The sequence below is a fragment of the Danio aesculapii genome, chromosome 2, assembly GCF_903798145.1.
Source record: "Danio aesculapii chromosome 2, fDanAes4.1, whole genome shotgun sequence".
NCBI lineage: Eukaryota > Metazoa > Chordata > Actinopteri > Cypriniformes > Danionidae > Danio > Danio aesculapii.
The window spans coordinates 57526100-57552618 of NC_079436.1; the positions used below are offsets into that span (position 1 = coordinate 57526100).

General features: G+C 36.7%; 1 pseudogene; it reads right to left on the bottom strand.

The window, feature by feature from the left end:
- Positions 1 to 21268, bottom strand: part of LOC130238818 (armadillo repeat-containing protein 6-like) — a 38874-nt pseudogene extending 17606 nt beyond the window's left edge.
- Between the last annotated feature and the right edge of the window lie 5251 nt (positions 21269 to 26519).

Below are 26519 nucleotides of genomic sequence, written 5' to 3' on the forward strand. Positions count from 1 at the left end.
TAACTTGTAAAGCATGTTGTCCTTCAATGCTTCTGGAAGGATGTCTGATTTCTTAGGGTGACCACATGTGCCATTTTTATGGGACTCAGTCTTTGGTCAGGATTTATATATTTGAGTTTGTTCAAGATAATGAGGTTACATTTAAAAAGTAGTTTGATCAATAACATGCAGGCATTGCACATAAATGACCAATCTGACGCGCAGGTAGCGGAATATATTAGTAAGGCCACTGCGATGCAAACACATGCATATATTATATGTTTGTTAAATCAGTTGCAAAGATTGAACTGTATGACATCAAAGTATGAGAGCCATTCGAGAGTCAAGTAACTGAATGAGTCAAGAATCACTGTAAGTGATTCATGCTGACGAGTTAATAGGTTTGAGAGTATTTTAACAATTAAGCAAATGTTACTAAAAACTCTTTTGAAATGATTCATTTTGACAGATTCAGTGAGTCAAGAATCACTCTAGGTGAATTCACACTTATGAATTAATCAAATTGGAGACTGATCTGAACAATTAAACTATTGTTACTAAAAATCCATCCATATTAGAACCACTCAGTTGAGAAAGATTTGAATCTTTTGGGACATACAGAAATAAAAATTCTCTTACATAAATATTGTATAAACATTCTGGTAATGTTCTGTGTTCAAATGTTAGTAAAAAACTCTTCTGAATGATTCATTGAATCATTCTAAGTGACTCACATTGATGAACTAATCAGATTGAATTGATTTGAACGAATGTTACAAAAATGTCTTATAAATGATTCATTTTGACAGATTCATTGAGATAAGAACCAGTCTAAATGACTCGTGCTGACGAATTAATCAGATTGAGACTGATTTGAAACAAAACAAATGTTACTAAAAACACTTCTGAATGATTCATTTTGATAGATTCAGTGAGTCAGAATCACTCTAGGTCAGGGATCACCAAACTTGTTCCTGGGAGCTCCGGTGTCCTGCAGATTTGAGCTCCGACCCTAATCGAACACAGCTGAAACAAGCTAATAAAGGTCTTACTAGGTATACTTGAAACACCAGGCAGGTGTGTTGAGGCAAGTTGGAGCTAAACCTTGCAGGACACCAGACCTCCAGGAACGAGATTGTTGACCCCTGCTCTAGGTGATTCATGCTGATGAATTAATCAGATTGAGAATGACCTACACAAATAAACAAGTGTTACTAAAAAACTCTTCTGAATGATTCATTTTCAGATCAGGGAGTCAAGAATCACTCTAGGTGATTCACACTAATGAATTAATCTAATTGTAACTGATTTGAACAAACAACAACTGTTCATCCATACTGAGCCCACTCAGTTTAGAAAGATTTGAGTCTTGTGGGACATACAGAATAAAAATTCTCTTACATAAATATGTAATAATCATTCTGGTAATGTTTCTGTGTTTTTTCTTCCATTGATATAAATTAAATATTACCATTTTACCTTCAATATAGCTTTTTAAACCCTTTTTTTCTCCTGCAATGAGCCCAAATCTCCATTCAGCAGCACTTCGTACACCAAACTTTAGCTTTATTCATAGTTATTTCATGAAAGCTTTTTAGAAGGATATATTCATGCATAATTAGTATTACATATTCATCGTCAAAGAAAAAAGATTCTATTTCTTATTGGTTCAGTTATCGGTCGATCATCATTACGATGGTGCCAGTTCCACCAATCCCCGGACGAGCCACGAGGATTTAAAGCTCCGGCTGATCAATGTGAGGAGGTGCGCTCTTCCTCGACGCACCTTTTGTGCTTCATGCATGCTAAGGCTGTTCAGTGATTATCTCAGTTTTACTGTGTAATTCAAGTTTACTTGTTAAACTTCGTTGGGTTTTACGTAAAATGATTGATGGTTGTTTGTGTGCTTCTAAACTGAGCCTATGACCTTCTTGTTAGGTTTGTTTTAGTTTAGATTGATTGTTGTTAGATTAGTTTAATTGTTTTGCCACTCGTGTAATTTTGTAGTTAATTCGTTTGGATCGGGTGTCGTGTGCACTGAAGACGTCGGTTTCATTGCAATGATTTAGTTTTGTCGCCCTAGTTTAGACTTTAGATTTAAGGATTGTTTTGTTTTGTTAATTTCTTTGATTTGGCCTACACTTATTGTTTTCGTTTAAAGAGAATATTGTACATTTACATTTAGTCATTTAGCAGACGCTTTTATACAAAGCGACTTAAAAATGAGGACAAGGAAGCAATTTACACAACTATAAGAGCAGCAGTGAACAAGTGCTGTAGGCAAGTTTCAGGTGTGTAAAGTCTAAGAAGCAAAGCATTAGTAATGTTTTTTTTTTGAGAGAGAGTACAGTTAGTGGTATAGCCAGAGAGGCAGTTATAGATTAGGAAGGAAAGTGGAGACTAAACAGTTGAGTTTTTAGTGGTTTCTTGAAGACAGCAAGTGACTCTGCTGTTCTGATGTAGTTAGGGAGTTCATTCCACCAACTGGGCAGATTGAATGTGAGAGTTCGGGAAAGTTATTTCTTCCCTCTTAGGGATGGAACCACGAGGCGACGTTCATTCACAGAACGCAAGTTTCTGGAGGGCACATAATCTGCAGAAGTGAGAGCAGATATGAAGGAGCAAAGCCAGAGGTCGCTTTGTAAGCAAACATCAGAGCTTTGAATTTGATGCGAGCAGCAACTGGCAGCCAGTGCAAACGGGTGAGTAGCGGAGTGACATGTGCTCTTTTGGGTTCATCAAAGACCACTCGTGCTGCTGCGTTCTGAGCAGCTGAAGAGGTTTGATAGAATTAGCTGGAAGCCCGGCTAGTAGAGAGTTGCAATAATCCAGTTTGGAGAGAACAAGAGCTTGAACAATGAGTTGAGCTGCATGTTCAGATATTGTAAATGTTTATTTAATTTTCTATTTATTATTGTTATATATTGTTTAAACCATGGAGTAAAAAAGCTTAAATACAGAATTGATTCCTGCCTCAATTACATCACCCCATGTAAACATCTTAAACTCGTAACATCATTAATAGAATGTTCATTCTCCATTGTCTGTTCTTAAGTAATGGAATGTTCGTAGAAACCTTTCTCTCAAACATTTGAGTTCATCTGGTCTTTCAAACAGTTTTAGAATCTTCAGACACATTCAAACATCACGAGAGCGATTGAAATGTATAGTAGTAGATGAATTCATATATCTATATCTATATATATATATATATCTAATATATATATATATATATCGATATATATATATATATATATAATATATATATATATTATAGATATATATTATATATAGATATATATATATATATATATATATATTATATATATATATATATATATATATATATATATATCTATATATATATATATATATCTATATATATATATATATATATATATATATATATATATATATATATATATGTCATGCAGTGATCAGTTGACACGCCAACAGCTGGATATGTTAAGGCAATACAGATATCCTGGCCTGTGATATAAAAACTCTCATGGTTATTGTTATCATCTTATTTTGAAGTTTGTTTAAGGGTGTGTTTGTATTTTAAACTGTTTCATTCCTTTGATGTATTTGAAATGATGTTTGGCGATGTTTAAATTACAGTTTTTTTTAGCATGTTTGCTGTAAGGTGTCTAGAAAGGCAGCATTTATGTATAAATGAATTATTATTATTAAAATGGCACATGTGGTCACCCTGCGATTCTCACACACAGAGTCTGACCTGCAATGCTGTGATGTGTGTGTTGTGTGTGTGTGTGTATATATATGTTTTTTATATGTGCATATTTGTGTGTGCTTATTTGTATATGTGTGTGATTTTGTTTGTATGCGTGTGTATGTTTGGGAGGGCATTTACACCTGTACTTTTCCCATCAGAGAGTTTGTGTGTGTGTCTATGTGTGTGTTGTTTCAAGTGACTCAGGCTTCCTTTGGTCCCCGTCCACAGCTCTCGCAGCTCCACCTGGCAGCCGAGGTCTCTGAGTGCGGCTCGACCCACCGTCTCCCACAGTCCCGGTGGGGCCGCCCAGCGCCTGCGAGATCAGCGCCTCCGCTCCCATCTCCAGAATGGCTGGCTAAAGTCACGCGAACGCGCCACCAGATTCCTCAGCAGCATGCAGGACTGTTCTGAAACAGCAGGAGATGCCGTGAAAACAATAAACAACGATATATAAACTGTTGAAGTCAGAATTATTCGCCCTCCTGTGAACTTGCTTTTCTTTTTCAAATATTTCCCAAATTATGTTTAAACAGATTCAGGAAATTTCACAGTATGTCTGATAATATTTTTCTTCTTCTGGAGAAAGTCGTGTTTGTTTTTTCAGCTACAATTAAAGCAGTTTTTAATTGTTTTAAAGCCATTTTAAGGGTCAATATTATTAGCCCCCTTAAGCATATTTGTTTTGGATTGTCTCCAGAACAAACCATCGTTATACAATGACTTGCCTAATTACCATAACTTTACCCTAATTACCCTAGTTAAGCCTTTAAAAATGTCACTTTAAGCTGTATAGAAGTGTCTTGAAGAATATCTAGTCTAATATTATTTACTGTCATCATGACAAGAGAAAAATAAATCAGTTATTAGAGATGAGTTATTAACACTATTATGGTTAGAAATGTGCTGAAATCTTCTCGTCCATTAAACAGAAATTGGGGAAAAAATATCCAGGAGGGCGAATAATTCGGACTTCAATGTGTAAATATACACACACACGCACACACACACACATATATTTTGTGATTAGAGAGTGTTTGTGCGCAGTGTTTCAGCTTTACCTGCATGTTTGCTTCAGCTGGATGAGTCTTCATGGCTTGCAGAGCCGCCAGAGCTCCTCCACTCTCCATGATCACCTTACAGTTGTTGGGTTTGCGAAGAGCGAGAACACACAGCGCTGCAACAACCCTGCTCACACACCTGAAACAACCGACAAAATGCGCACACACACACACACACACACACACACACACACACACACATACAGTGCTATAATTTTCAGTTTGTCTGTTTTAGGCTTGGGACGATAAACGTTTTCAAGGTATACCATGCGGTTTGGAAAAGTCAAGGTTTTAAAACCGGCAAAATTTTCTGTAATACCGTTCCTAAGGTGTGTACGATTTTTATTCACATTTTTAAACATTTTTTAGGACAACAGTATCTCCAGCAGAAAAAATATCCAAAGATGCTGTTTAAATTGTAAAGAAATCAGTGTTTTTGAAACAAATGAAGAGAGCTGAAGTCAATTATTCATTTGAATTATTCAGCCTGACGTGTTTACTGCTCCATAATATGACAAATGTTTCTTAAAATAAAATAGATTGTTTTCAATGGGGGAAAAAGTTTTAGTTCTTTACTCAGACATTTACAAAGAATATATTTAGAGCAGTAATCACTATAATATCGTGATATTTTATTCCAAGGTTATTATACCGTCAGAATCTTATACTAGACCAGGGATGGGCAAACTCGATCGTGGAGGGCCGGTGTCCCTGCATAGTTTTGCACCAACCCTAATCAAACACACCTGCTTGTAGCTTTCTAGTGATCTAGAAGACACTATTAGGGTGTTCAGGTGTGTTTTGATTAGTGTTGGAGCAAAACTATGCAGGGACACCGGCCCTCGAGGATTGAGTTTGCCCATGCCTGTACTAGACCATGCCTAGTCTGTTTCTAATTTGTGAGTGAGTTTCTGAGATCTACTGGCTTCCAATTATGACAAAATTATGCTAAAGAAATGAAGATTAAGCTCCGTCCTGCCTGCATTCCAATGGCATCTTTGACATCATCATTTCCTGCAATTTCCTTAAAAGCGCTGAGCAGAAATATAGCTAAAAGCCCTGCTAAAATTGGCCTTGGCGACACTCTGTTCTTCATTAGGACGTTTTTTTGACGATGACATTATACTACAGTATATGATATCCCACCTGTGCATTGGCCATGTGACGATTCATCGCCATGACGATAAGCTCCGCCCCCGCCCGCACGGACAATGCATCTTTGACGTCATCATTTCCTGCGATGGCCTTTAAAGCGCTGAGCACCGCTTCACCAGCTCCTAAAACCACACACACACACACACACACACACACCACACACAGAGGTCAGACCTCACAAGCACAAGCCCTACATTTCTGTACACCAGGCCCCCGTTTTCAGAAAGGAGGTTAAGTGAAAACTCAGAGTAGGTTAACCCTGAAATGAGAGAAACTCTGGGTTTTCTGTTTCAAAATGGTAGGTTTGTCAAACTGGAGAAAGCAGGGTAAGTAAAGCCTGTTTCTGAAAGAGAGGTTTAACTCAGAGTCAGTTACCGTGGTTAGTTACTCTGTGAACCTAACCTGGTTCAGGAGCAGGTTTTATTCCTAAACTCTGAGTTTCTGTCGGTCTCCTCCCCTTTTTTTAAAGACGAAGCGGTATTTCTCACCTTAGCCTTAGTCATTTATTGCTTACATTTTAGTCATACAAAGAACAAAGTTACGAGAATGCCTTGTCCTTTTTGGGAACATTACAATTAGATTCAATACTAGGCATGGGCCCGGTATAAGATTCTGATGGTATGATAACCTTGGATAAAAATATCACGGTTTCACGGCATCACAGTATTGTGATTACTGCTCTAAATAAGTTGTTTTTAATGTCTGGGTAAAAAATAAAAACCTATTTCCCCTTGGAATTTTATTATACTATACTAGACTTTATTTTTGTCAAAGGTTTATAATATTTGGAGCAGTAAACATGTCAGGCTAAAATAATTGAAATGAATCATAGACTTGAGATGTCTTCGTTAGTTTCAAAAACACAGATTTCATTACATTTAAAACAGCACCTTTGGATATATTTTCTGCTGGAGATACTGTTAACTCCTAAAAACACCTAAATAAAAATCGTACACGTACCTTAGGAACGGTATTACAGAAAATTTGGGCAGTTTTAAACCTTGACTTTTCCAAACGGTGGTATTCCTTGAAAACGGAAAAATTCAATACCATAGTTTTAAGTTTTTACCTTTGATATTATTAATAATAATAATAATAATAATAATTCCTTACATTTATACAGTGCTTTTCTGGGCACTCAAAGCGCTTCACACATAGGGGGGAATCTTCTCATCCACCACCAGTGTGCAGCATCCACCTGGATGACGCGACGGCAGCCATTTTGCGCCAGACCGCACACCACACACCAGCTGATTGATGGAGAGGAGACAGAGTGATTATGATATGGGAATGATTAGGAGGCCATGGTGGACAGAGGCCAGTGGGCAGATTTGGCCAGGATGCCAAATGCGAAGGACATCCTGGGATTTTTAATGACCACAGATAGTCAGGACCTCGGTTTAATGTCTCATCCGAAAGACGGCGCTCACTGAGCAGTATAGAGTCCCCGTCACTATACTGGGGAATAAGGACCCACACAGACCACAGGTTGGGTGCCCCCTGCTGGCCTCACTAACACCACTTCCGGCAGTAACCTAGCTTTCCCCATGTGGTCTCCCATCCAGGTACTGACCGGGCGCAGCCCTGCTTAGCTTCAGTGGGTGACCATGTGAGAGTTATAGAGAGCTAGCTGCCGGATTACTGCAAAAGAATAAATAATTAGCTTAAATTCACTGACCTGGGATATGTACTGTAACTAGGTTAATGGGATTATTACTTATTATAAATGTCCTAACAACCTCGACCACTTGATCAATAAAAAGGCAGACAAACAAGTGCTTTTAAATATATTAGAAACGCAATTTTAGACATTTTATCTTAAACTGATCAACGTGTAAAAGTGGGAACATTTCCACTGAACATTGAAGTAAGGTTATATGCATTGTTTTGTCAAATTTGTTACAGAAACTATGCAATAAAACTATGTTTTATGTAATTTAATGCAATTACGTCTGAAATAACTTTAAAACTACAGCCAATTCCCCACTTTTTCAAGTGAAAAGTCAACCCACATTACTTATTTTATTATACTTAAATATTTGTATATTTTAAATGTAAACTTGCGCATTAACATGAGCAGCTATGTTTTCCCACGTTAACTGTCTCTGTTTTGCCGATGAAGTGTCGCTTTTTTAAAATATATGGTCATATTTGCTATTTGACATAACTTTGCATGTGCACATCAAGTTCAGCTGGAGAAACAAATGCTGGTGTTTTCTCAGATGTTGCCATTGCGACTCGTAATATCTGCGCTCCATTGATAATGCCTTTTTAATAGTCGTTAAATGTAACTCTGAATAAAGCTGCGGTCACACCAGAGTTTGTGTGTGCGAAATTCTGTCATGCAGCGCTGCGAAAAGGGGCGGGATTAAACAAGATGATTAGATATTTAAAAAAGCCAGCGATTGCTCCATGTTTTAAATTTCTGCCCAGAGAGGTCCTGTTTTGATCCTCGATTGGTCTCACACTGTCAAGTGATGCGATTTCGCAGGTCAGAGTTCACCAAGCTTGAACTTTGCACTGCAGCGAACTGCGAAACTTGACGCATGACCTTGCGTTTCCAGTCTGCGTGTGTATGAATGGAAGTCTATGGGAGGAAAAGCCCAGTGCGACCGCAGCTTCAGTCTACTCAGACTTGATTGACATAACTCAGATCAGCTGTTCTGAGTTTTTAATCTCTCGGTAAGTCAACTCAGAGTTCAAGTTTAAACTCCAAGTTTGTTGAACCTCCTTACTGAAACAGGCCCCAGCTCACCTGACAATCCAGACCGTCCGCTAGGAGTGTGATCATGAATTTCAGGCCTCCGAGGTCTACGATGTCCTGACAAAACTCGTTTCTCACGGCCAGACGTGAGAGAGTGGCACAGAGTTCACTGAGCACTGATGTGTTTTCAGGATGAGCTGAAAATAAATAAATAAATAAATAAAAACATCATCATCACATATTTAAGATCGTTTAAGCAAGGTATGAAGAACGACCCCTGAAGTGCTTCTATTATCCTCATTTGTACATTGCCTTGAATAAAAACGTATGCTAAATGACTAGATGTAAATCAGCACTGACCTTTGGCAGCTTCCACCATGACTTTCAGTCCATTCTGCTCCAACACGATCATCTTGGCGTGTTCGTGGGCGTGTCCAAACGGCACCCGCACGTCATCATCAAAGGTCATGACCCTGAGCGCCACACAGGCGTCCCGCACGACTTCGGGGTGCTGTGAGTACCGTGTGATGCTGCCGGTGAGCAGCGGGAGAACTCCAGCCTTCACCAGATCCTGACGGTTGTTTTCGTGCTTTAGACAGCAGTTCCGCACGATACGCACACACAGACAGACCAGACCCGCGTCCTGCTGGTGCTACACACATTCTGAGAGTCAATAATTCAATTTGCATGATTCCTACAGCTCTTTTAAAGTCAAACTCAAAGCATTTTTCAGGTGCATTTACAAACTTTACAAGTGTGGCACATTAGATTTTTTTCCATATGTTTACACTGCCTGACAAAAGTCTTGATGTCCATCTCAGTTGTAAGAGCAACAAATAATAACTGGACTTCTAGTTGATCATTTGGAAAAGTGTCAGGTGGATTTCTCTGCTGAATCATCTGTTGAACTGCATCCCAATCCTCACCAATACTGCAGAAGACCTACTGGAACCAGCATGGAGACAAGATTCTCACAGAAATCAGTCAAGTTTGGTGAAGGAGAAATCATGGTTTGGGGTTACATTCAGTATGGGGGCGTGCGAGAGATCTGCAGAGTGGATGATCAACATCAACAGGCTGAGGTATCAAGACATTTGTGCTGCCCATTACAATATAAACCACAGGAGAGGGTGAATTCTCCAGCAGGATAGCGCTCCTCATACTTCAGCCTCCACATCAAAGCTCCTGAAAGCAAAGAAGGACAAGCTGCTCCAGGATTGGCCAGCCCAGTCACCAGACATTGAAGATGAATCTAATGAATCTTGATGAACTCTGGGAGTCCTGCAAGAAGGCTTTCTTTGCCATTCCAGATGACTTTATTAATCAGTGATTTGAGTCATGTCAGAGATGTATGGATGCAGTCCTCCAAGCTCATGATGGAGTCAGACACAATACTCATTCTGTTTCCACTGCAGCATGAGCACATATTCTATACTGGACATTATTGAAGCTTCAGTGAGCAGACTTTAGTCTAAACAGAGTCAGACCTTTCTGTCCTAATGAAATCATTCAACATCAAGACATGATCAGATTTTATTGTGCTCAAATAAGCATCATCTAGAGGCCTTTACCTTTCATATAAGACACTTCTAATACCAAATGATCAACTAGAAGTCAAGTTATTATTTACTGTTCCATAAAACTTGGATAGGTGACAAGACCTTTGTCAGCTAGTGTATATATAGTTCAAGACAAAATTATTAGTCCTTCTGTGAAATGTAATTATTTTTCTAATATGTGCTGGTTAATGGAGAGATTTTTCAACAACTATCTTTGCCATGATGACAGCACATAATATTTGACTAGATATTTTGCAAGACACTAGTATTCAGCTTAAAAAGTGACATTTAAAGCCTTAGTTAATGTCTAATAAGCTTTTCCCTCATCATAGCACGCGTGCTGCTGCTGATGTGACAATAAAAGTGATTTGATAAAACATTCAAATCAAAAGTTGTAATCATTTTATTAAATGGAGTTAATAATAAAACTTATAAAATAACTATAACTATAGGATAGAGGGTCTCTCACTGCTGATTTTAATGCATTGACATCCGTTTCCTAATGAGATTTTATAGTAAAATGTTACCTGTTGTACTTTATGATCCTTTTACAATTAAAGTTGGTTGAAACTTTTGTTTACTTTGAACATGTTTATACAATAAAGCAATACACCAAGTGTTTTAGTTATTATTTCGTGTATGAAAGAGCAGAGCAAAGATTAATCATGATAAATTACATCCAAAATAAAAACATTTCACATTAGCCAGTGTGTATTACATATACAGTATTATGAATATGTAATACACACACACACACACACACACACACACACATACATAAAAAACAAAACTATACCTTTTTTTGCTTAGATATTTAAATTTATATGTAATTTGTATCATGAACAGTAGACATCTGAATTATTAGCCCTCCTGAATTATTAGCCCCATTATTAAAACAATAATATTGATAAAACTGCTTTTATTCCAGCCGAAATAAAACAAATAAGACTTTCTCCAGAAGAAAAAATATTACAGGAAATACTGTGAAAAATTCCTGAATCTGTTAAACATAATTTGGGAAATATTTGAAAACACAAGAGGGGAAATAATTCTGACTTTAACTGTATATATGGCAGAAAAACAACATATCGCAATGTCAGTGTTGTTTACATTATCATGCAACCTTAATACAATGATAATACCATGATTAAAGCTTCAGCAATTAATCATAACAAGAAAACTATGACACCATCAAAAGCCTACCTGGTGCTCAGTCAAAACCCGGATTAAAAACAGCCTCCCCTCCTCATCCAGCAGATCTGGCTGGCCGTCGGTCAGCGCACAGAGAGCGGCCAGAGCCACAGAAAGAGCCTCCTTTTCTCCGGCGGATCTCTGGCAGCAGCTGAGGATTGTGGGATATGCGTCTTTCTGAGCGGCTAGGTATCTCTGAGCGAAGCCCAGATTGCACTGATCGGTGAAGAGTCTCAGATCATCCAGCACAGATGTGGATGAAGACGACGCTGCGCTTTTCAGAGACTCTAAAGCCTGGAAATATACCCCAGATCGATCAATCAATCAATCAATCAATCAATCAAATCAATAAACCTTTATTTAAATAGCACCTTACTGCAACCGAGCTTGACCAAAGTGCCAGTAAAAACAAATTATACAACACAACTAAGAGGAAGAGGGCGACATGGTGGCGCAGTGGGTAGCGCTGTCGCCTCCCAGCAAGAAGGACTCTGGTTTGAGTCCCAGCTGGCATTTCTGTGTGGAGTTTGCATGTTCTCTCCGTGTTGGTGTGGGTTTCCTCCGGGTGCTCCGGTTTCATCAACAGTCCAAACACATGCGCTATAGGGGAATTGATTAAACTAAATTGGCCGTAGTGTATGAGTGTGCGTGAATGCAAGAGTGTATGGGTGTTTCCCAGTGATGGGTTACAGCTGGAAACATAGGCTGGATAAATTGGCAGTTTATTCTGCTGTGGCGACCCCTGATTAATAAAGGGACTAAGCCGAAAAGGAAATGAATGAATGAATGAACAAACTAGGAAGCAAACAATGCCAAAATAATACAAAGTGTCAGTGCTACTAAACATTCAGGGGTGGGCAAACTTGATCCTGGAGGGCCGGTGTCCTGCATAGTTTAGCTGCAACACTAATTAAACACACCTGCACATGCTAATCGGTGTCTTCAAGATCACTAGAAATCTATAAACAGGTGTGTGTGATTAGAGTTAGAGCTAAACTGTGCAGGACACCGGCCCTCCAGGACTGAGTTTGCCCACTCCTGCATTAAAATCTATTTTGAACAAGTGGGTCTTACACAGTGGGTCAGATAACAGTGTAAATATACAGCTGAAGACACAATCATTATGAAATTTACACAACTTAATTGCTCAATATTCAATCGACCTAAATTTGTCAAAACCAATAAATGTAATTTATGTGTATTGGGGAAATGTGAAGGAATTGTGAGGAACCCTGCATGTTTTACAGTGTATACAGCTGAAGAGAAAAGTATTGTGAATATTCTTTTTCAAATATTTCCCAAGTGCCGTATGTTTTCACAGTATTTCTCACTATTATATTTATTTCATCTGGAGTAAGTCATATTTCTTTAGTGTAGCTGGAATTTTTTTTTTATTTAAATTAATTTTAAGGTCAATATTAGGCTCCTGCCACTATAAAATATTCTTATTGCGATTAATTGCTGAAGCTTTTATCAGGGTACACTCAAAAACAGACGTTTGTTGTTTATTCCCACTACTTATTTGAAATGAGCTGAAACAACACAATTCTTCATGCTTTTTGGGGGCACAACTTAATTTTTTTATGTTGAATCCACTTACATACGTAAAAACTAATAAATGAACTTAATTTCTACATGTTGTCTCAACACAAATCGGTTGAGTGTAACCCAGCATTTTTACAGTGTACAAGGCACTATCACAACATCGATCTAAACAGCAAAAAAGGTCACTTTAAGTAGAATAATAACAAAAAAGTAAGTATTCTCTGACTCTCCTTCAGTTTAGTCCCTGATTTATCAGGGGTGGTCGAAGTTGAATGAACCACCAATTACTTTGGCATACATTTTATGTGGCGGATGCCCTTCTAGCCGCAACTTTATTGCTTTATTGTATATACAGTGGGGGCAACGCAGTGGCGCAGTAGGTAGTGCTGTCGGCTTGCAGCAAGAAGGTCGCTGGTTCAAGCCTCGGCTGGGTTTCTGTGTGGAGTTTGCATGTTCTCCCTGCGTTCGCGTGGGTTTGGTTTCCCCACAGTCCAAAGACGTACAGGTAAACTGGGAAGGCTAAATTGTCCGTAGTGTATGAGTGTGAGTGAGTGTGTATGGATGTTTTCCAGAGATAGTTTGTGGCTGGAAGTGCATCCGCTGCGTAAAAACATGTGCTGGATAAGTTGGCGGTTCATTCCGCTGTGGCGACCCTGGATTATTAAAGGAACTAAGCTGAAAAGAAAATGAATGAATGAATATACAGTGCTCAGCATAACTGAGTACAGCCCATTTGGAAAATGAATATTTTGATTCATTTCTCAGTGAATATAGGCAGTGTATTTTGGTGCATTTGAACAAAACAGATTTATTAAACAGATATATTTATTAAAATAAGATTTTAGTCACCAAACATATTAAGAAATTGAAAGATAATACAAATAAAATCAAGCAAAATATTGCAAAAAAAAAATCCTCTTTTTAAAATTTGTATTTAATATTTTTCTATAACATATAAATTTGCCTGTGCTAGTTTTTGGACCCTTATCATCAGTTATTTTGTTAGATAAGCTCCAGATTCGGCTTCAGTACTGAATAATCTAATATATATATATATATATATATATATGCATAAATATACAAATGTACATGTGCAGAGTAAACAAATGTTTCAATTAAATTAAATTGCTAATTATTTAAAGTGTAATATATAACACTTTACAATAAAGTCTTTAAGGTGTCCAAACTCAGTCCTGGAGGCCGGTGTCCTGCAGATTTTAGCTCCAACTTGCCTCAACACACCTGCAAGGATGTTTCTAGAAAGCCTAGTAGAGCTTCATTAGCTAGCCCAGGTGTGTCCGATTGGGGTTGGAACTAAACTTTGCAGGACACCGGCCCTCCAGGACTGAGTTTGGACATGCCTGCTTTAAGCTGAATACTGGTATCTTGAAAAATATCTAGTAAAATATTATGTACTGTCATCACGGCAAAGACAAAAGAAACAAGTTATTAAAAATGAGTTATTAAATCTATTGTGTTTATAAATGTGCTTCTTTTAAAAAGCACTTGGGAGATATTTTGCTTTCAAATGCAAATCTGTAGTGCTTTTAGGTTAGGATGTAAACTTGGATTACATTTAGCATGTAGATTTACCTGCAAAACCTCATGGGTTTGATCCTCTGTGTTTTCTTCAGAAGAAACTTTCGGCACTGCTTTAACAATGTTGCTGAGATCCACTCCTGTGACAAATAAACAAATGATTTTATTACTGTATCACCATGTGCGAATATTTATGACATGTGACATTGGTCAGGACACAATATTAGCCCTTGGAAAGTCAGTGTATAACAGTGGTTTGTTCTGTAGGCAACTAAAAAAATAATAATATTGCTAATAAATGTTATTATTATTATTTAATAATTTATTTAGTTATTATTATAATTATTTTATTCAAGCCAAAGAAACAAAAATAAGACTTTCTCCAGGAAGAAAAAGAGAATAGAAAACACTGTAAAAAATGTCCTCACTCTGTTAATCAGCACTTGGGAATTATTTGAAAAATAATTAATTTCAGAGGGCGACATAGTGGCTCAGTGGTTAGCACTGTCGTTTCACAGCGAGAAGGTCGCTAGTTCGAGTTCCAGCTTTGCATGTTCTCCCGGTATTGGCGTGGGTTTCCTACGGGTGCTCCGATTTCTTTCTATTCTTCTCCGGCGCTATAGGGGAATTGATTAACTACATTGCCCGTAGTGTATGTGAGTGAATGAGTGTGTATGGGTGTTTCCTAGTACTGGGTTGCAGCTGGAAGTGCATTCGCTGCATAAAACATATGCCGGATAAGTTGGCGGTTCATTCCCCTGATGAATAAAGGGACTACATGATTTTAGCCCTGATTTTGACTCGCCGACAGATTTTGAGAAATCGCAGACAAATGCCTGAAATCACAGGCGAATCACAGTATTAAATATCAAAGGGATGATCTGAGAGAATCCCTGATGAGTTGCTGACACCCGTAAGATATTTGTGATGCTAAACATCTGGAGCTGTCTGCGATTCAAATCACACCATGTGAAATGTGTTCTAGTTGAGAATAACATCAGCGATTACCTACAGCCAATGAGAGAGCAGAATCCACTAGTGTGGGTATTTGCAGGCCAGCTGGAGGATAGGAGAGGAGTTAAAAGCACTTATTTGGACCCAAGAAATTAAGGAAAAACTAGGGTAAGTTTGGCAGGAGCACTGTGTCTGTTTGACATATCATCTGTAGCATACCACAACCAGCTCGAAAAAAAAGTTGAGGAAATTGCTAATTCCCTTCAAAAGCCAGGTGAGCAAAATAAACACATTTTCTCCCCCACTAGAGGCTTCTTTTTCATTGTGTAGTTAATAACAAAAGATATACTCTGACATTGTGTTGTTTCCATCTCACTTCTCGTGTGTGTTTGGTTGTGAGATGTAGTTTGGACAAAGTTGTCAGCGATTCCTCCTATTGTAAAGTCATGCAGTGTGAAACTCCCTGTAGCTGATCCATCCTGCAGTGTAAACACAGCACCGATGGAATGCTACCCCAGATAGACATGCAGTGTCAAAACATCTGTGACGTGACTACTTTGAAAATCCTGCAGTCTGAATAAATGAAAGAATTTCACCGAATGGCAAATTATTTTGTCCCTAACCATATTTAAATATATATACATATATATATATATATACATATACACATACACATACATATACACATACACATACATATATATATACACATACATATATATATACACATACATATATATATACACATACATATATATATACACATACATACATATATATATATATATATATACATATGTACATATATATACATATGTACATATATATATATATATATATATATATATATATGTATATATATATATGTATGTGTATATATATATATGTATATATATATGTATATATATATATATGTATATATATATGTATAATATATATATATATATATATATATATATATATATATATATATATATCCTATCTATCTATATATATATATATATATATATATATATATATATATTATATATAAATAATACATCTCGTGTGTTTGGTTGTGAGATGTAGTTATATATATATATATATATATATATATATATATATATATATATATATATATATATATATGAGATATCTATCTATATATATATATATATATATATATATATATGAGATATCTATCTATATATAGATATATATATATATATATATATATATATATATATATATATATATATAGATATATATATATATATATATATATATATCTATATATATATCTATATATATATATATATATATATATATATATATATTATATATATATATATATATATATATATATATATATATATATATATATATATATATATATATATATATATATATATATATATATATATCCTCTCTCTCTCTCTCTCTATATATATATATATATATATCTATATCTATATATATATACTATGTGCCCTTCAAGGAGGTTCAAAAAGTAATCAAAAGATGGTAGCTTGAGGATAACTAGTTTGCATGGTGGACGAGATTTATTTTATATGTTACTTGATTGTGAATAGGGATGTAGGTGGAAGGCCATTCGCTGCATGGGACGTATGTTGGATAAGTTGATGGTTCGTTCCGCTGTGGCGATCCCTGATTGATAGAGGGACTAAACCGAAAAGAAAAATTAATGTATGAAGGAATGTATTTGTGAATTATTTTGTTCTTGTTTTAAAAATGTATGAGGCACTGTCTGTTTTATGCATCATCAGTATTTTGAAGCCATACTTTGTTTTATTTAACAGTGAGGACCGCAATGGAAACAAGCCCAGGGCTTCATTGTGTTTTTATCCTCGACAGTTTTTATTTACAAATGTATGGGATACTTGTACAGCTTGTCTAAAATCTGTCAAATAAAATTCAATTCAATTCAATTCAGTCATCTTGGCAAAGATAAAAGAAATCAGTTATTAAGACTATTATGTTTAGAAATGTGTGAGAAAAATATACAGGAGGGCTAACAATTTAGGAGGGCTAATAATTCTGACATCAGCTGTATATGCAGGGTGCACAAAACTACATAACAGACTGTGTATAACTAAATGCACCCGTTAGCTTTCATTTGCTTTTCAAGTAACTCACCCTGAGATTCAAACTGTTCAATGGCCTCTTTCAGAGCTTCACTTTCCTCCATGTCAAAATCGTCAATGTTTTCTCTGACCACTGAATCAAAGGTGTCCTGAGTGATCCTGCGCTTGGCCATGACTGCAGCAGATGCTGGAAAACAACACAATATACAGATAAATGATGCACTTCAGTTTTAGAGACAAAAATAAACACTCTGGAATCATTTAAAGGAGAGCTATTATGCAAAAAAAATCACTTCTATAAGGGGTTTAAACACAGTTGTCTATTAATATATCCAGCCTCTAATGGTAACCTTAAGTTTTTTATAATCACACTTGTCTGCAGAAACACTTTGATGTCTCTCTTTGTACGAGTCATCAGAGGGGGAAAGCCCCGCCCACTAGTGCACATCTCTCCTCATTAGCATAAACAGCAGCCCTGAGTGAGAAGCAGCCGTCTGTCCATTAGCCATTGGAGTGTTTGAGCTGCTGAAGATAATGTCAGCATAGACTAAGAGGATTATAGATGTGGAGTTTTAGATGAAGCACAAATAAACAGTGACAGGAGCGACATAGACTGACAGAAGCATGAAGCACACACTCACACTGAAGTACACACACACACCTGACCAGCACTGACAACACTAGTGCTGTTTTACATCTGCCACTATACTGACACACACAAAGTATCTCCCATGTGCTGTTTAAAAGAAACACATTTATAAACACAATAGTTTTAATAACTCATTTTTAATAACTTGTTTCTTTTGTCTTTGCCGTGATGGAATTTATTATATTTTACTAGATATTTTTCAAGATACCAGTATTCAGCTTAAAGCAGGCATGTCCAAACACGGTCCTGGAGGGCCGGTGTCCTGCAAAGTTTACTTCCAACCCCAATCGGACACACCTGGGCTAGCTAATGAAGCTCTTACTAGGCTTTCTAGAAACATCCTTGCAGGTGTGTTGAGGCAAGTTGGAGCTAAAATCTGCAGGACACCGGCCCTCCAGGACCGAGTTTGGACACTTTAAAGACTTTATTGTAAAGTGTTATATATTACACTTTAAAATAATTTAGCAATTTAATTTAATTTAATTAAAGTAGCTTCGCCCTTTTAAAGCGACCAAAACAGCAAAATCGGGATCAAAGCCTCAGTTTCAGAGTGAGAAACATTATTAGTGTGTTATTTTGATCTCTAACTTCACTACAAACCTTAGGGACATCAGAGACTTATTTTACGTCTCGTAAAAATGAGCATAACAGATCTACACTAACATTAATGTTATTCATCCACCACTTATTCCAAACCTGTTTCTGTTTCTTTCAATTCAAGTTTATTTAGGCCCGGTGCAACAGGGGGGCATTGTCCACCTCAGAAAGAAATTGTTTTAGGGGATATGTAGCCTAATAAAATGTTTAGTTCACTGCACAGTCCCACAGTAGTCTACACTATAATTAATATTATCATTTATTATATTCATTATTGTTATTAATATTATTAAATTAAGCTAAAATTGACTAACGCAGAACACTTTAGAATGTTGGCTTTCATTTTGACATGGCTAGAGCGCACTTTAACTGTTGTGTAAAGAAACATCCCATCATGCAGCAGCAGTCTCAAGTTAGGACACTTCAAATGGCTTTTGTGTTTAAAGTTGATCGGCCTGCGGAGTCAAGTTTACAGTGTTAGAAATGAAATAGGTATATAGTGCGTGGTGGATTTACCGTGGATCCACTTCTCACATGCGCTGCAGGATGAATGATAATCTTTAAAAATATGTCATTTAGGCGATACTGCTATTTACTCATGCAAAATTAAACACCAGAAAATATACTGTAGGCCTATTTTAACAGCTAAAATACAGTTAGCATGTCGAGTTTGTTTTGACTTGTTGCTCAAGGCCCTACAAAATGAAAATAACCTGAAAACAAGTTTATCAAGGCTTAATAAATAAATAAATGACGGGTAGGCCTAGTAACCTAATGGTTTATGATGGCGTTTTTACAAAAGTCAACCGGACAATATCACAGAAAAACACTCCCTTATGACAGCCTAAGAGAAATCTTTATTTTTATCTTTGAAATGATGAAAAGCCTATTGAGTTGTGTGTTCTCCCTAAATGTTCACGGTAATAACTGTGAATTTAGGTATCTGTTTTAGGTATTTTTCTGGCTACACTAATGCCTTAAAATGTAACTCAATCGTTTTGAATGACATTAGATTGTAACATTGAACTTTTTCCTAACACTGATGTTGGTTGGGTAATAGGCTATGTGAAGCGTGATGACTCGGTTATGCTGATTTCACCATATTTATTTACCGGTTATACGAATAGTCTAACCGTGGGTTAGATTACATGTGTGGGCATAGTTTGACATCTTTACCTAAAACTTTAGTCATTTATAGGCCTATTATTTGAAATAAAACTGAAAGAAATAAGGAGAATAAAATAAAATTTAAAGCACTCATTTGGCTCTGAATGGTCTGTCTGCGTTAATAAATGGTATCATTGGATTACCTTCATTGATAAAATCAGTAATAGCGAAACTGTGCGTATTATTATTACTATAAAAAGTATATTACTGCCTTAAGCCAGTAACTTAGGCAGTAATACAAAGTAATAATAAATGTGAATAAATAGCCTAAAAGAAGAGACCAAAATCAGTCACCAGGTCTAGTGCCCCCCTATGGGATTAAAATGCACCCTCAGTTATGACATCCTGGCGCCGGGCCTGAGTTTATTTGTTTAGCTCTTTTCACAATAATTATTAATCCAAACTAGCTTTGGAAAGGTGAACATTATTATATTATTACGTAAAAACAATAAAGTGTCATTTACAATAGGTGATGTCTATAAACAGTTGAAGTCAGAATTATTAGCCCCCCTTTGAATTTTTATCTTTTTTTAATATTTCCTAAATTATGTTTAACAGAGCAAGGACATTTTCACAGTATCTCTGATAATATTTTTTCTTCTGGAGAAAGTCTTATTTGTTTTATTTCGGCTAGAATAAACGCAGTTTTTAATTTTTTTAAAGCCATTTTAAGGTCAATATTATTAGCCCCTTTAGGCTATTGTTTTATGCGATGGTCTATAGAACAAAGCATCGTTATACAATAACTTGCCTAATTACCCTGCCTGGTTACCCTAATTAACCTAGTTAAGCCTTTAAATGTCACTTTAAGCTGTATAGAAGTGTCTTGAAGAATATCTAGTCTAATATTATTTACTGTCATCATGGTATAATTATAAATGAGTTATTAAAACTATTATGATTAGAAATGTGTTAAAAAAAATCTGCTCTCTGTTAAACAGAAATTGGGGGGGGAATTAACAGGGGGCTAATAATTCTGACTTCAACTGTACGTTATATAATACATTTCCAATGAAGTGATCTGATCGATACAATAATTTCGAACGGTTTGTGTTTTGTATATTGTTCCTTCCTCCTTAGTCATATTTAATAAGCCATCTTTAGCATAACGTTAGTTTATTTGTTATTCATTCAGTGCATAAGCATTTTAGCGTGAGGGACATAAAAACATCGTTTATTAACGTAAGTGACTAGCGTAAGATATAATACCTGAGAATAACGATCATTCAAGCACAAAGTGACACAATGAGGTTTAAAAGTAAAACAAAACAGATAATAATCCTGGAACTCACCAACACCCAGTCTGGAGCCTTCTGATAGAACACACTGGAGAACAGAAGGCGCTGCGCTAAAAGCTTGAACGTGCAGCGGTGACTGAGCGCAACGCAATTTAACTGACGTACTGTGCTTCGTGAATTTGCGGAAAGAGCTGCGTTGAGTTTACTTTAATGAGGCTCGGGTGAGATTTGACGGAGATAAAGGTTCCGCCTAATTATTCAGTGGATGCAGACAGACAACGCATTCCTTTGTTAATCTATAAGAATTAAGAGTATATAGAAATGTTTATGTTTATTATTTTTCATTCTGAGAGTCTTTTTAAGTAGCCTATTGTTCAAGATATTGTGTTGTGTTGCAAGAAAGGACGAATGAACTATTTATATTAACACTTGCAAAATTTCATTCATTCATTCATTTTCGGCATAGTCCCTTTATTAATCTGGGGTCGCCACAGCGGAATGAACCGCCAACTTATTCGGCATATGTTTTACGCAGCGCATGCTGCAACCCATCTCTGGGAAACATCCATACACACTCATTCACACACATACACAACGGACAATTTAGCCTTCCCAATTCACCTGTGTCTTTGGACTGTGTGGGAAACCAGAGCACCTGGAGGAAACCCACACCAACACGGGGAGAATATGCAAACTCCACACAGAAATGCTCGAACCAGCGACCTTCTTGCTGTGAGGCAATTGTGCTACCCACTGTGCCACCGTGACGCCCTAATATTTCATTTATTTAAATATTACTGCTACTTTCTGAATTCTTACATTTTATTATTGATGTTACATCTGTTTGTTTACTTTAATTTAAGCATATGCTTATTATTTTTATTGATTTATTCCATAATTTATTTAAATGTTATACAAATAATGTCTTATTTAAGCATTTGTGGATGTGGTTTTCATCTTATGTATATATTTATTACATTATTTGTTTAAATATCAGGCCTGTGTGCCAGCCTGGTAAATGAGGTGGTTCTTTTTCACTCACTTTTTTGCACTTAATCCCTTAATTTTACACTTAATTAGAATAAATAATACATTTAAGTCCTATCTTAAGCACAAATTTGCCTCTGGATCAGCTTGTCTGTTGATATTATAATGTGCATGCTTTTTAATGCACCAAAAACTACGATTTTGTCAAATACTATATATTAATTTATTACTAAAGTACTTTGAAATAGCCAAAACAATCATTCAATCATTCATTTTCCTTTAGCTTAGTCCCTTATTTATCAGGGGCTGCCACAGCGGAATGAACCACCAACTTATCCAGCATATGTTTTACGCAGTGGATGCCCTTCCAGCTGCAACCCAGTACTAGGAAACACCCATACACATTCACACACACACTCATACACTACGGCCAATTTAGTTAATCAATTCCCCTACAGCGATTGTGTTTGGACTTGTGGGGGAAACCGGCGCACCCAGAGGAAACCCACACCAACACGAGTAGAACATGCAAACTCCACACAGAAATGCCAACTGACCCAGCCGGGGCTCGAACCAGTGACCTTTTTGCTGTGAGGCAATTGCGCTACCCACTGTGCCACCATGCCCTGCTGAAAAAACAGCTTAAACCAGCCTAGGGTGGTTGGCTGGTTTTAGCTGGTTGACCAGCCTGGTTTTAGAGGGGTTTTGGCCATTTCCAGGCTGGTTTCCAGCCATTTCCAGCTTGGTTTTAGCTGGGCAGGCTGGAAAATGACCAGCTAAAACCAGCTGGACCAGCCTGGTTTAAGCTGGACATAGCTGGTTTTGGCTGGGTTCCCAGCCTGGCTAGGCTGGTCCAGCTGGTTTTAGCTGGTCATCTCCCAGCCTGACCAGCTAAGACCAGGCTGGAAATGGCTAGAAACCAGCCTGGAAATGGCCAAAACCCCTCTAAAACCAGGCTGGTCAACCAGCTAAAACCAGCCAACCAGCTTAGGCTGGTTTAAGCAGTTTTTTTCAGTAGGGTGCTGCCACCGCACGTCAGTCAAAATCTTAATTATTCCATTTTCAGAAGATAAATCTCAGTTTTAGAAAATTTACTCTCATGTCTCAGGCCCGTAGCCAGTCTGGTGAAGGGGGTGGTTATAGGAATCATAGGAATTATAGGTGGTTATAGGAATCATAGGTGGTTATAGGTGGTTAACAGGCAACTATTTAATTATGAGATTTAAATACTGCATTACAATGACATTTTAAGCACTATTTTAGCTGAAATAAAATTCTTGAGTAGTCATCATAACCCAAAAAAGTACATTTAAAAATTCATGGAAAACAACAATAGCTAAAATAGCATTCAACTTCATTTTAATATCGGTCGCTTTTGGTGCTTCACACCTTTTCATTGGTCAATATTTGTTTCAAGAATAAGGTCCAGGATTCAGGTTCTCTATTTAAAAAACAATACAATAGTGAATGATGACTTGTCTTACATCAGATTGTGTGTTTTCTTGCACAGATGAATGTTGATGAAAATATTTGTTAGCACTGCCCAACACTGATTAGCTGAAGTCACACCGAAGCAACAGAGGATTTCACTTGATCTTAAAATCTTTTTCGATGGGTTATTTTCACTATTTATAGAGACATGGCAGTCAAAATGGGAGAAATTAGCTCATGTTCTGGACCTTGTCAGTGAGGGGTGGGTCTTTCAAACCAACCGAACACTCCCTGTCTACGGGCCTGTGACTGGTTTTGTGGGTCATACTGTAGGTATATTTAAACTGTAAGATTTTTATATTATAGTTTTATAAATAGTTTGTTAATAAAGTCCTCAGGAAGCACAACCTTGACCCCAGCCTGCTGCTGACCTTCTACTGTGCTCCAGTTGAGATTTTGCTGACATACTGCATCACAGTATAGTACAGTACAGTAGCTGCACCATGGGAGAGAGAGAGGGTAGAAAAAGCCGCACAAAAGATCATCAGCTGCCCTCTCTACCCGCTGGTCATTTACACCTCCAGCTGCCTCAGCAAAGCTGAGAATATCATTAAAGACAGCTCACCTGGCTTCTGAACTGCTCAACCTATTGCCCTCATGAAGACTTAAGAACAGCTTTTTCCCAAAAGCCATTATCATCCTCAACCACACATGCACTGACCCCACACATGGACTGCAGTGGTGTAGTCGGGGCCATACGCATGTATACTCCGTGTGCCTACTTTTTTCCATGAGCTGTTTGGGTAATATGACTTCTGGGGATCAATAATTGCGTATACCCTTGTATCAGTGGTGTAGTCTTAAAAAAAGGTAGTGTACTATTACCCAACCCAAATTTCAAAAGGCAAAGAAACAACGAAAGTCAATGTTTCCTTCATTCGATAGCAATTTATTTAACATAAGTTACCAACTATTGACTTCCACAGAAGGAAAAACAAACACTATGGAAGTCAATGGTTTCAGCTTTTCAGCTTTCTTCAAAATATCTTCTTTTGTGTTCAACAGAATGAAAAAAGACAAACCGGTGTGGAACAAGGTGGAGGAAATGATGACAATTTTCATTTTTGGGTGCATTTAACATGATTATCTTTCTCATTTGATCAGCAAACAGCAGTGCAGAGCGAGAGCAAGGTGTGTGTTTATTGATTGATTGTTGTAATATCTGCATATTTGCAGTTCTTTGCAGAAACACTTGTATCACATACACCTATAATGTCATGGAGGAGCATTCAGGTTTCCCCATCTACACTCTCAGAAATAATGGTACACGATCTGTCACTGGGGTGGTACCTTTTCAAAAGGTACACATTTGTACCCAAAAGGTCCATATTAATACCTCAAGGGTGCATATTAGTACCTACAAATTTTAAGAGGAACACTTTTGAACTTTTTAGGTACTAATATGTACCCTTGAGGTATTAAAATAGACCTTTGAGGTACAAACTTGTACCTTTCGCAAAGGTACCACCCCAGTGACAGATCGTGTACCATTATTTCTGAGAGTGTACTGTTTCCTCAGCGCTCCCCTCATCATCACAGCTGTATCCTCCAGCTAAAATGCAACTTTTAACAAACATTTCGCTGTGTTTATTTCAAGATTAACTGTAAAAATAAAACATTACAGTGCATGTGGCATTAATTATTTGTTGATGATTGAGCACAGTGACAGAACCACTCAGTGAATGTCATTTTAACTGCATTTCAGAGTGACATCAGAGTGAAACATCATGTGTTGTACCGTAGTAAAAATTATTTCCTAATATGACTTATATTATGATTGTAAAATATGTAAATTAGACTTTATATTTTTTATTTGTTCATATTTATGTCATTTTGAATTTAAAAAGTAGCAGTTTTATCTATTTATTAATGAAAAAAATTTACTTGAGTACAGGCTAGTTTTATAAATAGGAATTATGCAAAATAGGAATGATGCAAAAGTATTGTGAACTCTCAGAAATAAAGGTACTCAAGCTGTCACTGGGGTGGTACCTTTTTCAACAGGTACACATTTGTATTTGAAGGGTCCATATTGGTACCTTAAAAGTATATATTAGTACCTAAACATTTTAAGAGGAACACTTTTGTACTTTTTAGGTAATAATATGTACCCTTGAGGTATTAATATGGACCTTTTAGGTTCAAATTTGATCCTTTCGAAAAGGTACCACCCCAGTGACAGCTCGCATACCTTTATATCTGAGAGTGTAATGAGTCTAACTAATTTATTAGTTTAAAAACGAATTTATTAGTTTTAATAGTCATTTTAATAGCAAAATATCTGCATGAACCATTTGGGATTTTGAAAAAGTGTGATTTGATTTACTTTTCCTGATTTCTTAAAAAAAGAGTATTTTAAATTGACAGTTTGTTGACAACATACACTCTCAGGAAAAAAACAATGTTGTACCAAAGAAGGTACAAACCCTTGTCACTGAGGCAGTACCTTTTTATGGGACAGAACTGTACCTTAAGATAAAGAAACAAATGTGTACCATTGCAGTTTGTTCCTTTAAGGACATGATTTGTACCATGGAAAACCAAAATGTACCTATGGTTTTTTAAAACCTGCAGATACAATAGTGTCCCTTCATCAAAGGCACGAATCTGATCCATGAGGGTACCACTAAAGAAACAAGACACTTCAAGAACTATTTAAATGCATTTTGCTTCATCCAAAATGCGTCAATTTATTTTCAGGAAATATAAAACATCAAATACAGTATAATCAATGTTTTTGAAAAGTTTCTTTTTGTGTAAATGCACCTTTTCATTTACAATCAAGAATAAAAAATACTTTAACATCAATCAAAAGATCTATTCTTTGCTAAACTTTTCACAAGTGTTACAGAAACACATTCTCCCATCTACAATATAAAACATGTT